We start from the raw sequence: 10,225 nt of genomic DNA, 5'->3' as shown, positions 1-10,225 counted from the left end.
TCCCGGCAGCCCTGGGGATGTCAGTGTAAAGCCTTGCATCTCAGCCACTGAAGGCCTCCATCAGCATCCCTCTTCTCCCTGGGTCCGCGCAGCATCAGCAAACGAGTGGCCCTCTCTGGGGAGAGAAGGGAAGGTCGGGCAAAGCAGGCGCGAGGACCTCCGCTGCTAACTGCGCTGCCCGCTTCCCGCGCAGCTCCCACCCTCTGAGGGGGAGAGATGACGTCATGGGGTTGGAGAAGGGGGGGCGCGGTTGGAAAGAAGGGCGCGCGGGGACTTATGGGAGCAGCAGGGGGAGCCGCCATGTTGGGCGGGGTGGCGGGTGGGAGGAGGCGGGGGAGCGCGGGGCGGGCGTAGGGGCGGTGGCGGCGGCAGTGGCAGCAGCAGCCGGGGCGGTGGTGGCTGGCAGCTGTCAGTGCCCACTTCTCCGGGGCCGGGCCGTGCGCCTACCACCGCGGTCGCCGGGCTGGGCTGCATCTGTCAGCGCCTCGGGGTGAGGGTGCCGTGGTGCTGACCTGTTCCCTTCCTTCCTTTTTCCCGGTCCTCTTCTATCCCCCCCCCCCCCCCCCCCCCCCCCAAAACCCCTTTTCCTTCCGCCCGCCCATCGCTGACATCCTCCTCCGGTCGCCTCCTCCACACCACCCCCCGCTCCCCGGGCTGCGCGGCCCCCCGCCGCCTCTGTGAGCGCTGCGCACATCGCCCGAGCCTGCAGCACCGAGCGGTGAGCGAGGGGAGCTGTCCGCGCCCCGGGGCGGCCCTGCTGGGGGATGGCGGGGTGGGGGGGCAGGTGACGAGGGGGGGTGCTGTTTGATATTTTAGTTTTTTTCCTTTTTATTTGCAATTACGCAAACAACAAAAGGCTGCGCGGGCCGGCTGGTCCCTCCGCAGCGCCGCTGACAGCCAGCCCCTTCCCTGTGCCGAGGGACGGGGTGGGGTTTTTAGGGGATGTGGGGCGGCGAGGTTGATTTTCGATGTTCTGCGTAAAGCTTTCTCAGCTGCAGTTGTCGCTCGGCTGCAGGAAGGAGAAACCCCCCCAGCGGTGATGGGGATCGGCTCGCCTTTGTCCCTGTTTCCTCTCCTGGCTCCCGTCGGTGCTGCGGCTGGGGCCGGGCGCCGCCCTGGGAGGGACCCCGCACAGAGCCGGGGGTGAGGGAGGCTGCCGGCCTCGCCCCTTCGTTGTGGTCGGATCCTCTCCTTGGGCTAGCGGCGCTTTGTTTTTACTTCACGTACTTCGCTTGGGGGGTTTGCTCTGTTGCTAACTGGGGAATGGTGAAAGAGGAGGCGAGGGCGGCTTTCTCGGGTTTTGCAAATAGTCACCGGATTTATATATTGTAGGTCACCTACCATGCTGTAGTCGGACGCGATTTGTAGATTTAGGTCTTGCCAGGTTGCTACACTTCTAAAACGAGGCTTGGTTAGGAACAGGTTATTCTAGCAAAATGACACGAACACATAACTGACTTAAGATAGCTGTATTTTAAGGGGAGAGATTAATTAGAAAGACACTTTAAATTTTCCTGGTCCTGGCCTCGTGTTTCTAATACTTTGACAAGACGCTGGATTTGTAGATCACAAATCACAAGAAGGAGCTTCTTTACTCTATTGAATTCTATGTTCTAAGCATATTTACTAATCAGAACATCATCGCTAGTGTCATGCTATCTCCTAGCTTTTTGGAGGCTACTATATCGATGATGGTGCTCTTACTTGTTTTATTTTTCCTGTTAATGATTTCCATTAGTGTATAGGATTTAAATGAAGGAGCAGTATGTGAGTACTGCCCATGGAATAAGAATACAGAATCAGAAAATAAAAACAGCTAGAAAAAGAGCAAAGGTTTGTTTTTGTAATTTGCTTTGAACAGCAAGATGATGAGCAAATGTTATTCATTATATATAATACTTAAAGTTACACATAATAATGCATAAAGTGAAGACTATCAGAATGCAATTTTAGTGTAATTGCAATTGACAGAAGGCTTAATAACATTTACTCTGGGAAGTAATTGTCTCTCACTTCCACTTTTGTACTGAACTTCACTTCAACAGGAAACTTACACCAAAAGGGTGTGAGCATTGGAAGCTAAAAAGGAACCTTCGAGATTTTGAGACTTAGCATTTTAATTAAAAAACCCCCAAACAAACTGAAACAAAACAAACCCAAATGCAATTGATTTCAAGCTCTTTGGAAAATAGCTTTATTTTGATTATGAATTACAAAGCTTCAGCAAAACACCATAGAGGATATTATGACCCTAGGATTATAGATACAATTGAAAGTAACACATTCAGCATTTACTGGCAGTAGAGAGAAAGCTGATCCATCTGGTGATCCTGAGCAGAAGACCTTGCATTTTGTAAGTCACTTGCGTGATTATTTTGGTGAGCATGTGGTTTAAGAGAGCCTTTTTATGAAAAAAGAAGATACAACTTCATCAGTTCATTTTAGATATGCATTTTATATGGTGCAGAATCGTGTGGACAAATGCAGGGTATTAAAATTGTCAGTTCCTGAAACTGGCACAACAATGCAGTATTACTTCTGCATCATGTTGCAGTTAAAGTTTGGCAACCTTTCTGTTTCTAAAGGATGATGATGGAACCAGACAATTTCAGTAATCAGAAATTCTAATAGTAATTCAAGCTTAAATTCCCTTCACTTTATCATTAAACATTCTATCATACAGGATTAAAAAAGAGAATAAAGCTACCCTTCAAACGTCTGTGAAATAGACTCATTTACTGTTTGTCAAATTACTGTAGTATGCTAAGAGTGCCTTATTAGTGGAAACTGGTTTTTAAAAAGGTGTGTTTGACAAAAGTGGAGTTGCATACAGAATTGTTAATTAAATTTGCAAGAGTCCAGAATAAAATCCTCTGAATGTTTTTGAAGTACAGGAATCAAAATAATACTGTACAGACACTTAAGGCATAGAAGAGCAAATGCTGCTTCCTCTATTTATGAAGGCCTTACCATGGTAATGTCAGAAAACCCTCACTTGTGTGCTATGTTTATGCAGTGTATGTATCTCTCTGTATATCTGTATGTGCATATCTGTTTATGTATGCACATGTACCTGCACGTCCCTTGCTTAACTGGGAGGTTGGGGAAGGGTATCCTGCATATTCAGTTCTGAGTCCCTTTAATGAAACTTCTTGAGATGTGGGCTTGTGTAGTTACTCATTTATCTTTCTCTGCTTGGCCTCTCTGGCAGATGTGCAGTTGGGTTTATTCTAGGATTAACAGCATCTCTTCAGATGCACAGCTCATAATTATTTTAAAACTTAGTGTACAAATACTTGTTAAAATAACGTTTGTATCGAAGGAGTGGAAAATAAGGAAATTTGGGTAATTTCATTAATAAGCAAAATTGGTATTTAATGTTGAAGAGCATAGTAATGATAGGGACAAGCACACTAGGTCTGCTTAAACTATCATAAAAATGGACCAGTTCCCTGATGCTTGGAATGAAGTGGCTAGTCAGAGGCTTTTTTCTTAATCCAGCCTGTGTGGTACATTGTGTCTCCAAAGTATTTTAAAATTGTTTTAAACTAACATCATATTTACCTTGATCAAAGTTTAGGAAAGCATTTCTTTTCACTATTAACTCTCATTTTCTTTAAAACTAAAGCACGATGAATACAATATCAAATAGATACCACGTGGTAACCAAGTAGCAGTCAAAGACACGATTCTAAAAAAGAAAAAAAACAAAACCAGAACCATTTTGACTTCAAAATAGAACTGATTATAGTAATGAAAACCTGAGTCATGATTGGCTTCAGGTATTATGAGGCATTATGACTTTCCCAGTTACTTCTTTAGTGAAACATTTTTTTCCTGAAAGCAAGCTGTAGAAATAAGTGGATTTAGTTTGAAAAATTGCTTAATCAATAAATGGTGACCATAAAAAGGTGCACTTTTGCTGGCTTAGATTTGCTAAAATGCTTTTGTTGCCTTCATTTTATGGGATTTAAATTGGGCACTTTGTTAGAGGGTCAGGGTTGGAATTACAGGTGCTTTCAGTGATGGAGGAATTACTTCCATAGGGTTTTGTGTGAGGTTCTTTGCAGGCATCAGATGACAATATACTTGGGGGGTTTTTGTGCTTAGAGAGTTAATATATTTAATAATGGCAGGCCATAGTAAATAGGCAAACATGAGGACTGAGGATGTGTGCTTCTAGTACTCATAATACTTTTCTGAATGTGACCAAGGGAGTTGTTCTCAGAGGATGAATACTAAAGCACAGTTAACAAATGATATGTTAATTTCTTAGCCTATGAAGAAAATTAATTTCTGATAGTTGACAGTTTCTGCAGATTCAATCAGCTAAGAAAACAGATTCAATTAGTGGTGTGTGTGTGTTAATTTAATCACTGTTTCTTTGAATCCAGTTTATCTCCCATGGATGTAACCGGTCTAGTCAGTAATACTGGGCTTCCTTACATACCAGTAGGGTTGGGATAGTGGCTAATTACACCTATTTACTCTGTGATGCACCCCAGCAAAACATTTAAAAACTTAATGTTGCACTAATGAACGTAAAGAAGGTCAAGAAACATCTAATATAAAGCTGAACTCCTTGGTACTACTAAAAAAGTTGTATCTGAAAATCAGTCGTTAAAGGACAGTGCATGTTTTTGAATTAGCAGATAATGGTATATATTAACTTTTACTAATTTGCATTGCATCCAAACACTGATGTTATAAAAGCTTTCTTCTGTGCTGCAATCTTTTGGCAGCATATTACTGCACTGTGTGTCTGGAGACAGCACAAGTAGTTAAATGCTAACAAAAAAAAAGAGTGCTCATGTGCTGTGATTTGTGTGCGTATGCCATTCCACAGTGTAGGGGTGGTGGTTTTAAACTTTTGAGTTTGGTCCTTCCAGCTGACAGTAGTTGAATGGTTTGCAAAGCCTGTCATACAGATTAGGCACTAGCAGAGTAGGATATGGGAGTTAAGTGTTGGGGTGGTTCTACTTCCCCCCCCCCCTTTTTTTTTTTTTTTCCCCTTTTTCATTTATCTGGTGAAGAGAATCTTGTGTTTTAAGATTGAGTGCTTTTATGGAACTTCCTTTATCAGTGTCAGGAAGAATGGTGCAGGAAATTCACAGCCACGTCTTTCTTTTCAGTCTGAGCAGCTTTCAGAGACCGCTGTTACTCTCCCATACCTCTTCTATGTTTGCCACGGATTAATTTTACTCACACTGACTGTTTCATGTGTTCATGTGCGTAAATTGGATGTTCCTCCCTACACCCCTCCTGCCCCTTCCAATCATTTAGAGTGTTTTAGAGGGAGAAGAGTTGGTTAAAAAAGTAGGATTCTTCTTCCCCTTCCTGCCATTACAGATGGTGGCTATGTGTAGTCAGTGCATCTAGTGTGATGGTAGTTGGAGCGTATAGGAGAGGTCGCAAGTTTGAGATAGGAGGATGACAACCACCTCCTAAAATTCTGCTGACAGAATAGTAATGTATAATCAATATCTAAGGATCTAGTTGAACTTTTTCTTCAGTCTCAGTGCCGGTTTACTTAGTTCCATGCTTTTCTCATTTGTTCCATGTCCTTTTTCTGTTAACACAGCTCACTGCATGGCAGCATGGTGAAAGAGGTGTATTTTGTCTGTTTCTGTCCTGGCTCTTACCCCTCACCTGTGACTGAAATACAATCCAGTCAAAGATGCAGATCTTTGTTATTTATTCTTAAATTGTCAATTTTTTTTTTGGACAGAACATCTTGTTCTGGCACAGTGATGGGAGTTGTGAATGAAGGTGTGGCTGGATGAGGAGCATTACTTACTACCTAACCATAGCCTTAGTGACTGACTGCTCATGGTCTTGTGTTTGCAGGAAGGCAGACCAGGTGATTAAGTGGCCATTTCTGTCTCTAAATTCCTCTTTACATAGAGGGCAATAATGTGTGGAAGAGACGAGAATGCACTATTATTTATATTTACCATTTCCTTGGATACATTCAGTATAGTGAATATTGCTACACTGAAATATGGAGGTCACAGTGTACAGAAGTTATAATGATGTTTGGCAGCATGCTAGCACGTCATGGTGATGATCTAGAGGTCTTACTAGAGAGGTCTTCCCGAGGATTTACTCATTCGTATGCTAATTCTGGTGAGTGGTCTATATTGTGACGTTTGGGTCTGTGAACCTGATCATTATGCCTGCTGTAAGGCCCACATAACAAGAGGATAACTTCTCTATAGGGCTATGGTTTGGGAGCATTCTGGAACACAGAATGCTGGTACTTGGTGGGCATTCCGGAGGGCTTAGTCATATCTTACCGCGATGAAAGGTAAGATTTTGTTACAGTACTGACAAAGAGTGAAGTGATTCTCCCCTTAGGCTCTGATCTTGTGAGAGCCCACCTGGAGTACTGCATCCAGTTCTGAGAGTGCCCCCACCACAAGGACATCGACTTGCTGGAATGGGTCCAGAGCAGGTCCATGAAAAATGATGAGCTGGCTGGAGCACTTTTCTATGGAGTCAGGCTCAGAGAGCTGGGATTGTTCAGTCTGGAGAAGTGAAGGCTCCAGGGAGACCTTATAGTGGCCTTTCCGTACCTGAAAGGGGGCTATAAGAAAGCCGGGAAGGGACTTCTTAAAAGGACTTGTAGTTGTAGGATAAGAGGGAATGCGTTGGAACTTGAGGAGGGCAGATTTAAACTAGGTGTTAGGAAGGAATTCTTTACAGTGAGGGTGGTGAGACACTGGATGCCCCCTCCCTGGAGAGGTGGTTCAAGGATGGGATGGATGAAGCCTTGAGAAACCTGGTCTAGTGGAAGGTGTTCTTGCCCGTGGTGGAGGGTTTGGAACTAGATGATGTTTAAGATCCCTTCCAATCCAAACCATTCTATGAATCTATGAATGTCTTAGCCAGGTGTCCTCATTTTTCAACGATGTGTTATTCAGCCAGTGTCTTTTGAAAGACAAGAGGCACCACAGGATGACTTTGACTCAGTATCCTGGTAATTTGTTTTTACTTTAATGTATCTCTTTCCCACTGTTCAGAAAAGAGGTAAAAACAGATTAATGATTCAGTTACTCTAGTTTTAAGCCTTTCTTAGAATTCAGTTAGTATCATTTTATCTCACAGTACTTTTAAGATAAATTTACATGCTGCATGTTGATTGGAGAGCACACTTAAAATATTGCTGTTCAAATACTTACTGAACTTAAAAATTCTAAGTTTGGAGTTTGTGCAGAATGCAGGTAGAGAGCAAAGATACACAGTATATTTTTGAAAGTAGCTGCCAGTGAGGTTTAGATTATAGTGCCGTTTTGTAGTTTGTATCACCATCAAATCTTTAACCTTGCTCAGTTGTTACATAAACAAATGGCTTGGATTTCCACCCCCCCTTTTGTTTCATTTTGGGTTTGCTCCCCCTCTCTCCCCCCACATCTGGAGGCACTGGAAGCAACACTTGGAAGTACAAGATATATTTCTTGCAGTGGCACAGTTTTAGGAAGTGACTGTTCTGATGTCCTCAGTACCAGGATGCTTTCAAAACAGATTTGTCCGAGCAAGATGGTTTAAAAACTAATACTGAAAACATTAGGTTTTATATCTTTTGTGTCTATTTTCCAGTTAATGTGTGATTTTGTTCCCTGTCAGTCCACCAGAAGAGTGGTGTAGTGCAGCAGGATGGTGGGAGCTATCATGCTAGTGTTATCACAGCCCGTATTTCAGAAGTTCCAAAGGATCACCCAATGCCTCAGCACTGAGATAAATCACAAATGTGAAAGGTCACTGAGAGGGAGCAAAAACTGTGGTTCGGTCCTCAGGTGTGAGTGCACAGAATGCTAAACTGACACTGTCAGATGCTGGGTTAGGGCCTGCTGTACTGCTCTCTTCTGCCTGTCCTCATAAAGACCACATGAGTAAACCCTGCAGATTATGGAGTACTTCACAAGGAAGTTTGTCCCAACGTTACAGGCAAATCAGCGCTCTGCTGTTGTAAGTAAGAAACAGTGAATGATACAAGGTCGTTTTTCTAGACCATTGCATTGTTTGCTGTGCTTTTGAAATTGGCTAGGTATAAAAAAGCATTACTCTGATAACTGATGATTGCATTTGAAAATATAAATGTTGATGTAATACTTAATGGAGTAGAATTACTCCCCTTGCAATAAAACAGTTAAAACCTGAACTATTTAGTTGTGGAACTCTTTTCTATAGTTACTTTGGAATAATTAGAGAGGTGATTTTATGAGGTGGTTTTGTGTTTTGGTTTGGGTTTTGTGTGTGTGTGGGCTTTTTTTGTTTTTCTAATGGTAGGGTAAGCTGGAGAAGGCAGTTTTCCTTAAAGCCTGAAGAGTGACTGCAGTTTTTGCATCTTAATGTGAACTATTAGATAGCTTCAAAACCAGCTTTAAAGGTTTGTTAAACCTGAAGGCTAGTGTGTTCTGAAGCAGTGTTAGTGGATATTCCTTTTATATCTCGTTTTGGTTCAAATAACCCTTTTGTTCAATGCCCTCAACTGTGTCAGAGCAATGTAATCTGTACTCACAGTCAATTGTCAGCAAAGCTTCCCACACAGATCCAGTAATATGAGGCAAGATGTGCCCTTCTGTGCCCTTCTTGCATGTGTTTTTTCAGTGATTATAGGTATGTCATAAAAAGTAGATTTAGTTAAGATTATAGGTCTGACGTTAGTAAGTGGAAGCTGATGGGGGTTTTTAAGGTATTATGGAAGTCTGATGGGAACATTCCTGTACTTAAGTACTATTTAGAGTTAAGATAAATAGAGAACACAAATGGGTACAGTTCTTGTCTGAAAATAACAATGCAAAATGAAAGATCTAGAGTTAAGATAAAAAAAAAAAATTGTCTACACTATTGACATCTAAAAATTGCAAAACAAGTAGCTTTGAAAACGCTTCGATGTTACTGTCTGCTCTATTCCAGTCCGGAAGAGACACTCAGACTGGCTTGAATCAGTCTATTAAAAATGTATTACCAAAGCTAAAAATTTGCTGAAGACATGGTTGTGCAGAAGGGGACAAGTCTATGAAGAGCCAAGTGGCATTTCCACACAGAAATAAATCTGGATTCTTGGAATATTGAGAGTGAAAACTGAGATTCAATAATCATGGTGGATTTGTAACTCAAAGTGTCTTGAAACTACTTCTTTAAAAACAGACAAAATTTCCTTTCAATCTATTGAAAGTAGGTAATTTATGAAATGTCTTCATAACTGCAAAATACTAAACTACATTACAATTTTAAAAATAATTAACCTTGATATTTCCTAATATATAGTTGATTCTTAGGGCAAGCATTTCTAATAAGTAAGGGTAAATATAATGACATTCTAAATGATTCAGCATCTGCCTTGTCATGAATTTAAGTAGGTTTATTCCGGCTTCATGTAACAAAACTGCTTAACAAAATTATCATGACTGTATTAAATGATCCAGTGAGATGGACTTTGTGGTCAAAAGCAGAATGCAAATCCTGTGTGGCCCTGGCTGATATATTGTGTCAGTGTTTTAGGCAATAGGCAAAATGTTCTGCTTTCTTAAGGTCTGCTGGTGGCTGCTTGAATGTGATTCTTAGTGTTAGCTTTGAAGATGATCAACAGACACTGTTTGCTGTTGACACAGCAGCAGTACAAAAAAGAGGCAGCTCCCTTGCTTGAAGGGATAGGAGGCTGGGTTTGCTGTCTGTCTTTAGAAGTTGCGTGGTCATAACTGAAATTAACAAACTGACATTAGAGCCAAACAGGTTTGTATTTGGTTCTGTTATTCTGGAAAAGAATGGAGGCTTGGTTTTGTCACAGGTATGAGGATAGTTAATAAGTATGTTGTTTCAAGTTTAGAACAAAGAAGGTATGTGCCACCAGACTGTAACAGATAATAGTAACATTTATTAAGAAGGAATTAATAAGTACCTTCTTGAAAGTACAGCTTTTAATGTAGTTCCTCTAGACTCCTGGTTGGGTCTATTAAACTGCCTTAGACACAGGCCTGTCAGATTTCTCATGCACTTGCTCCATCTTTGACAAAGAATAACCTTTGACATGTTAACAAATACATGGAAAGATCTTATTTCCATCTAGCTTCATTTGAAACCTGAGATGGTAGTAGGGTTTGGGAGTGTATACAGAGAATACATTTTTCTCTTAGGTGCTTATGATCCATGTGGACTGACTGTGTGGTCCAAACAGGTGCCACTTTTCAGAGGAAGAATAATCCACTGTGACTTTAGGGTA

General features: G+C 41.8%; 1 protein-coding gene across 7 annotated transcripts in view; it reads left to right on the top strand.

Moving 5' to 3' along the window:
- Positions 1-348: 348 nt before the first annotated feature.
- KLC1 (kinesin light chain 1) overlaps positions 349-10,225 on the top strand; it is a 45,809-nt gene continuing 35,932 nt past the window's right edge. For 4 of the 7 annotated variants that reach the window (XM_054161786.1, XM_054161784.1, XM_054161785.1 and 1 more), the window contains exon 1: positions 349-718. The gene's annotated coding sequence lies outside the window, so the exon portion shown is untranslated. Of the gene's footprint in view, positions 719-10,139; positions 10,223-10,225 lie in introns of all 7 variants that reach the window. The other 3 variants (XM_054161788.1, XM_054161787.1, XM_054161783.1) reach the window with 2 other exon arrangements.

The sequence above is a fragment of the Dryobates pubescens genome, chromosome 5, assembly GCF_014839835.1.
Source record: "Dryobates pubescens isolate bDryPub1 chromosome 5, bDryPub1.pri, whole genome shotgun sequence".
Lineage (NCBI taxonomy): Eukaryota > Metazoa > Chordata > Aves > Piciformes > Picidae > Dryobates > Dryobates pubescens.
This window is presented reverse-complemented; position numbering and strand designations above follow the sequence as displayed.